General features: G+C 41.4%; 6 non-coding genes across 6 annotated transcripts; all 6 read right to left on the reverse strand.

Annotated features, from left to right (window-relative positions):
* Nucleotides 1-160: 160 nt before the first annotated feature.
* trnav-uac lies at nt 161-233 on the reverse strand. The gene has a single exon. It is a non-coding gene; the product is annotated as a tRNA-Val (tRNA).
* Nucleotides 234-582: 349 nt separating this feature from the next.
* Nucleotides 583-655, reverse strand: trnav-uac. The gene has a single exon. It is a non-coding gene; the product is annotated as a tRNA-Val (tRNA).
* Nucleotides 656-796: 141 nt separating this feature from the next.
* On the reverse strand, nt 797-869 carry trnav-uac. The gene has a single exon. It is a non-coding gene; the product is annotated as a tRNA-Val (tRNA).
* A 789-nt stretch (nt 870-1,658) lies between these two features.
* Nucleotides 1,659-1,731, reverse strand: trnav-uac. The gene has a single exon. It is a non-coding gene; the product is annotated as a tRNA-Val (tRNA).
* Nucleotides 1,732-5,727: 3,996 nt separating this feature from the next.
* trnav-uac lies at nt 5,728-5,800 on the reverse strand. The gene has a single exon. It is a non-coding gene; the product is annotated as a tRNA-Val (tRNA).
* A 1,005-nt stretch (nt 5,801-6,805) lies between these two features.
* Nucleotides 6,806-6,878, reverse strand: trnav-uac. The gene has a single exon. It is a non-coding gene; the product is annotated as a tRNA-Val (tRNA).
* Between the last annotated feature and the right edge of the window lie 663 nt (nt 6,879-7,541).

The raw sequence follows: 7,541 nt of genomic DNA on the forward strand, positions 1-7,541 counted from the left end.
ACCACTACACTACAGAAACTGCTGCATTAGTTACCAGCAAGGAGTAAACCAAATTTTACAAATATTTATTGCATGTATTCGAATTTCCAAAATACGGCATTTATTAGAACAATTATTCTCTGTTACAAATACACTACTTACTGGATTTGTCAAAGAGAACTGTTTCCGCCCGGTTTCGAACCAGGGACCTTTCGCGTGTAAAGCGAACGTGATAACCACTACACTACAGAAACTGCTGCTGGTATTATCAGCAAGGAGCAACCCGAGTTTTACAGATATTCATTGCATGTATTCGAATTTCCAGAAAAAGCCATTTATTAGAACAACTATTCTCTGTAACAAATACACTACTTACTGGATTTGTCAAAGAGAACTGTTTCCGCCCGGCTTAGAACCGGGGACCATTCGTGTGTAAAGCAAACTTGATAACTACTAAACTAGAGAAACTGCTGCTAGAATTATCAGCAAGGAGTAACCCGAGTTTTACAGATATTCATTGCATGTATTCGAATTTCCAAAAAAAGCCATTCATGACAATTCTCTGTTGTTGATACAGCTCTAACTGCATGTGTCAAAGAGCACTGTTTCTGCCAGGTTTTGAACCACAGACCTTTCGCATGTAAGACGAACGTGATAACCACTACACTACAGAAACTGCTGCATTAGTTACCAGCAAGGAGTAAACCGAATTTTACAAATATTTATTGCATGTATTCGAATTTCCAAAATACGGCATTTATTAGAACAATTATTCTCTGTTACAAATACAGTACTTACTGGATTTGTCAAAGAGAACTGTTTCCGCCCGGTTTCGAACAAGGGACCTTTCGCGTGTAAAGCGAACGTGATAACCACTACACTACAGAAACTGCTGCTAGTATTATCAGCAAGGAGCAACCCGAGTTTTACAGATATTCATCGCACGAATTCGAAATTCCAACATAATGCATTTATGAAAATTCTCTGTTACAAATACAGTACTTCTCACATGTGTCAGAGACCTCTGTTTCCGCCTAGCATCGAAAAGTATACATTTTGCTTCTTAAGTGAACTTGATAACCACTAGGATATGGAATCTTTTGATTCCCAAAGGAAGGCATTAATGAAAAATGTATTTTTCAGTTTCAACAATGGTACTTATTGAATGTATCAACGAGTGCTGTTTCCACAGAGGTTCAAACCAGGGACCTTTTGCATGTTAAGCGCACGTGATAAGAGCTACATTACAGAAACTTCTGCTTGAGATACCTGCAAGAAGTAAACTGAATTTTTTTATAGTCAGTGCATGTATTTGAATTTCCAAAATAAGGTATTTATGAAAGCAACTCATCTCTTTTATAAATACGTTACTTACTGCATGTGTCAAAGAGGACTGTTTCTGCCAGGTTTTGAACCACAGACCTTTCGCATGTAAGACTAACGTGATAACCACTACACTACAGAAACTGCTGCATTAGTTACCAGCAAGGAGTAAACCGAATTTCCAAAATACGGCATTTATTAGAACAATTATTCTCTGTTATAAATATGTTACTTACTGGATTTGTCAAAGAGAACAGATATTCATTGCATGTATTCGAATTTCCAAAAAAAGCCATTTATTAGAACAACTATTCTCTGTGACAAATACACTACTTACTGCATGTGTCAAAGAGGACTGTTTCCGCCCGGTTTCAAACCAGGTACCTTTCGCGTGTAAAGCGAACATGATAACCACTACACTACAGAAACTGCTGCTAGTATTATCAGCAAGGAGTAACCCGAGTTTTACAGATATTCATTGCATGTATTCGAATTTCCAAAAAAAGCCATTTATGAGAAGATATATTCTCTGTTGTTGATACAGCACTAACTGCATGTGTCAAAGAGCACTGTTTCTGCCAGGTTTTGAACCACAGACCTTTCGCATGTAAGACGAACATGATAAACACTACACTACAGAAACTGCTGCATTTGTTACCAGCAAGGAGTAAACCAAATTTTACAAATATTTATTGCATGTATTCGAATTTCCAAAATACGGCATTTATTAGAACAATTATTCTCTGTTACAAATACACTACTTACTGGATTTGTCAAAGAGAACTGTTTCCGCCCGGTTTCGAACCAGGGACCTTTCGCGTGTAAAGCGAACGTGATAAAATCAAATCAAATCAAATCAAATTTTATTTGTCACATACACATGGTTAGCAGATGTTAATGCGAGTGTAGCGAAATGCTTGTGCTTCTAGTTCCGACAATGCAGTAATAACAAGTAATCTAACTAACAATTCCAAAACTACTGTCTTGTACACAGTGTAAGGGGATAAAGAATATGTACATAAGGATATATGAATGAGTGATGGTACAGAGCAGCATAGGCAAGATACAGTAGATGGTATCGGGTACAGTATGTACAAATGAGATGAGTATGTAAACAAAGTGGCATAGTATAGTATAAAGTGGCTAGTGATACATGTATTACATAAGGATACCGTCGATGATATAGAGTACAGTATATACGTATGCGTATGAGATGAATAATGTAGGGTAAGTAACATTTATATAAGGTAGCATTGTTTAAAGTGGCTAGTGATATATTTACATCATTTCCCATCAATTCCCATTATTAAAGTGGCTGGAGTTGAGTCAGTGTCAGTGTGTTGGCAGCAGCCACTCAGTGTTAGTGGTGGCTGTTTAACAGTCTGATGGCCTTGAGATAGAAGCTGTTTTTCAGTCTCTCGGTCCCAGCTTTGATGCACCTGTACTGACCTCGCCTTCTGGATGATAGCGGGGTGAACAGGCAGTGGCTCGGGTGGTTGATGTCCTTGATGATCTTTATGGCCTTCCTGTGACATCGGGTGGTGTAGGTGTCCTGGAGGGCAGGTAGTTTGCCCCCGGTGATGCGTTGTGCAGACCTCACTACCCTCTGGAGAGCCTTACGGTTGAGGGCGGTGCAGTTGCCATACCAGGCGGTGATACAGCCCGCCAGGATGCTCTCGATTGTGCATCTGTAGAAGTTTGTGAGTGCTTTTGGTGACAAGCCGAATTTCTTCAGCCTCCTGAGGTTGAAGAGGCGCTGCTGCGCCTTCTTCACGATGCTGTCTGTGTGAGTGGACCAATTCAGTTTGTCTGTGATGTGTATGCCGAGGAACTTAAAACTTGCTACCCTCTCCACTACTGTTCCATCGATGTGGATAGGGGGGTGTTCCCTCTGCTGTTTCCTGAAGTCCACAATCATCTCCTTAGTTTTGTTGACGTTGAGTGTGAGGTTGTTTTCCTGACACCACACTCCGAGGGCCCTCACCTCCTCCCTGTAGGCCGTCTCATCGTTGTTGGTAATCAAGCCTACCACTGTTGTGTCGTCCGCAAACTTGATGATTGAGTTGGAGGCGTGCGTGGCCACGCAGTCGTGGGTGAACAGGGAGTACAGGAGAGGGCTCAGAACGCAACCTTGTGGGGCCCCAGTGTTGAGGATCAGCGGGGAGGAGATGTTGTTGCCTACCCTCACCACCTGGGGGCGGCCCGTCAGGAAGTCCAGTACCCAGTTGCACAGGGCGGGGTCGAGACCCAGGGTCTCGAGCTTGATGACGAGCTTGGAGGGTACTATGGTGTTGAATGCCGAGCTGTAGTCGATGAACAGCATTCTCACATAGGTATTCCTCTTGTCCAGATGGGTTAGGGCAGTGTGCAGTGTGGTTGAGATTGCATCGTCTGTGGACCTATTTGGGCGGTAAGCAAATTGGAGTGGGTCTAGGGTGTCAGGTAGGGTGGAGGTGATATGGTCCTTGACTAGTCTCTCAAAGCACTTCATGATGACGGATGTGAGTGCTACGGGGCGGTAGTCATTTAGCTCAGTTACCTTAGCTTTCTTGGGAACAGGAACAATGGTGGCCCTCTTGAAGCATGTGGGAACAGCAGACTGGTATAGGGATTGATTGAATATGTCCGTAAACACACCGGCCAGCTGGTCTGCGCATGCTCTGAGGGCGCGGCTGGGGATGCCATCTGGGCCTGCAGCCTTGCGAGGGTTAACACGTTTAAATGTCTTACTCACCTCGGCTGCAGTGAAGGAGAGACCGCATGTTTTCGTTGCAGGCCGTGTCAGTGGCACTGTATTGTCCTCAAAGCGGGCAAAAAAGTTATTTAGTCTGCCTGGGAGCAAGACATCCTGGTCCGTGACTGGGCTGGGTTTCTTCCTGTAGTCCGTGATTGACTGTAGACCCTGCCACATGCCTCTTGTGTCTGAGCCGTTGAATTGAGATTCTACTTTGTCTCTGTACTGGCGCTTAGCTTGTTTGATAGCCTTGCGGAGGGAATAGCTGCACTGTTTGTATTCGGTCATGTTACCAGACACCTTGCCCTGATTAAAAGCAGTGGTTCGCGCTTTCAGTTTCACACGAATGCTGCCATCAATCCACGGTTTCTGGTTAGGGAATGTTTTAATCGTTGCTATGGGAACGACATCTTCAACGCACGTTCTAATGAACTCGCACACCGAATCAGCGTATTCGTCAATGTTGTTATCTGACGCAATACGAAACATCTCCCAGTCCACGTGATGGAAGCAGTCTTGGAGTGTGGAGTCAGCTTGGTCGGACCAGCGTTGGACAGACCTCAGCGTGGGAGCCTCTTGTTTTAGTTTCTGTCTGTAGGCAGGGATCAACAAAATGGAGTCGTGGTCAGCTTTTCCGAAAGGGGGGCGGGGCAGGGCCTTATATGCGTCGCGGAAGTTAGAGTAACAATGGTCCAAGGTCTTTCCTCCCCTGGTTACGCAATCGATATGCTGATAAAATTTGGGGAGTCTTGTTTTCAGATTAGCCTTGTTAAAATCCCCAGCTACAATGAATGCAGCCTCCGGATAAATTGTTTCCAGTTTGCAGAGAGTTAAATAAAGTTCGTTCAAGTTCGTACACTACAGAAACTGCTGCTAGTATTATCAGCAAGGAGCAACCCGAGTTTTACAGATATTCATCGCACGAATTCGAAATTCCAACATAATGCATTTATGAAAATTCTCTGTTACAAATACAGTACTTCTCACATGTGTCAGAGACCTCTGTTTCCGCCCAGCATCGAAAAGTATACATTTTGCTTCTTAAGTGAACTTGATAACCACTAGGATATGGAATCTTTTGATTCCCAAAGGAAGGCATTAATGAAAAATGTATTTTTCAGTTTCAACAATGGTACTTATTGAATGTATCAACGAGTGCTGTTTCCACAGAGGTTCAAACCAGGGACCTTTTGCATGTTAAGCGCACGTGATAAGAGCTACATTACAGAAACTTCTGCTTGAGATACCTTCAAGAAGTAAACTGAATTTTTTTATAGTCAGTGCTTGTATTTGAATTTCCAAAATAAGGTATTTATGAAAGCAACTCATCTCTTTTATAAATACGTTACTTACTGCATGTGTCAAAGAGGACTGTTTCCACCCGGTTTCAAACCGGGGACCATTCGTGTGTAAAGCAATCTTGATAACTACTAAACTAGAGAAACTGCTGCTGGAATTATTACTGTGGAGGAAACCAAATTGTACATATATTCATCACACGAATTCGAAATTCCAACATAATGCATTTATGAAAATTCTCTGTTACAAATACAGTACTTGTCACATGTGTCAGAGACCTCTGTTTCCGCCCAGCATCGAAAAGTATACATTTTGCGTCTTAAGTGAACTTGATATGAAAGCAACTCATCTCTTTTATAAATACGGTACTTACTGCATGTATCAAAGAGGACTGTTTCCGCCCGGTTTCGAACCAGGGACCTTTCGCGTGTAAAGCGAACGTGATAACCACTACACTACAGAAACTGCTGCTAGTATTATCAGCAAGGAGCAACCCGAGTTTTACAGATATTCATTGCATGAATATTTCCGCCTAGCATCGAAAAGTATACGTTTTGCTTCTTAAGTGAACTTGATAACCACTAGGCTATGGAGTCTTTTGATTCCCAAAGGAAGGCATTAATGAAAAATGTATTTTTCAGTTTCAACAATGGTACTTATTGAATGTATCAACGAGTGCTGTTTCCACAGAGGTTCAAACCAGGGACCTTTTGCATGTTAAGCGCAAGTGATAACTGCTACACTACAGAAACTGCTGCATTAGTTACCAGCAAGGAGTAAACCAAATTTTACAAATATTTATTGCATGTATTCGAATTTCCAAAATACGGCATTTATTAGAACAATTATTCTCTGTTACAAATACAGTACTTACTGGATTTGTCAAAGAGAACTGTTTCGGCCCGGCTTCGAACCGGGGACCATTCGTGTGTAAAGCAAACTTGATAACAACTAAACTAGAGAAACTGCTGCTAGAATTATTACTGTGCAGTAAACCAAATTGTACATATATTCATCGCACAAATTCGAAATTCCAACATAATGCATTTATGAAAATTCTCTGTTACAAATACAGTACTACTCACATGTGTCAGAGACCTCTGTTTCCGCCCAGCATCGAAAAGTATACATTTTGCGTCTTAAGTGAACATGATAACCACTAGGCTATGGAGTCTTTTGATTCCCAAAGGAAGGCATTAATGAAAAATGTATTTTTCAGTTTCAACAATGGTACTTATTGAATGTATCAACGAGTGCTGTTTCCACAGAGGTTCAAACCAGGGACCTTTTGCATGTTAAGCGCACATGATAAGAGCTACATTACAGAAACTTCTGCTTGAGATAGCTGCAAGAAGTAAACTGAATTTTCTTATAGTCAGAGCATGTATTTGAATTTCCAAAATAAGGTATTTATGAAAGCAACTCATCTCTTTTATAAATACGGTACTTACCGCATGTGTCAAAGAGGACTGTTTCCACCCAGTTTCGAACCAGGGACTTTTCGCGTGTAAAGCGAACGTGATAACCACTACACTACAGAAACTGCTGCTAATATTATCAGCAAGGAGTAACCCGAGTTTTACAGATATTCATTGCATGTATTCGAATTTCCAAAAAAAGCCATTCATGAGAATATATATTATCTGTTGTTGATACAGCACTAATTGCATGTGTCAAAGAGAACTGTTTCTGCCAGGTTTTGAACCAGGGACCATTCGTGTGTAAAGCAATCTTGATAACTACTAAACTAGAGAAACTGCTGCTAGAATTATTACTGTGGAGTAAACCAAATTGAACATATATTCATCGCACAAATTCTAAATTCCAACATAATGCATTTATGAAAATTCTCTGTTACAAATACAGTACTTCTCACATGTGTCATGTGTCACTATTGTTTTCACTATATATTTTACCTCTTGGGGATGTTATTCGAAAACATAATGTTAACTTTCACTGCTATGCGGATGACACACAGCTGTACATTTCAATGAAACATGGTGAAGCCCCAAAATTGCCCTTGCTAGAAGCATGTGTTTCAGACATAAGGAAGTGGATGGCTACAAACTTTCTACTTTTAAACTCGGACAAAACAGAGATGCTTGATCTAGGTCCCAAGAAACAAAGAGATCTTCTGTTGAATCTGACAATTAATCTTAATGGTTGTACAGTCGTCTCAAATAAAACTGTGAAGGACCTCGGCGTT

The sequence above is a fragment of the Oncorhynchus mykiss genome, chromosome 23 (assembly GCF_013265735.2).
Source record: "Oncorhynchus mykiss isolate Arlee chromosome 23, USDA_OmykA_1.1, whole genome shotgun sequence".
Taxonomy (NCBI): domain Eukaryota; kingdom Metazoa; phylum Chordata; class Actinopteri; order Salmoniformes; family Salmonidae; genus Oncorhynchus; species Oncorhynchus mykiss.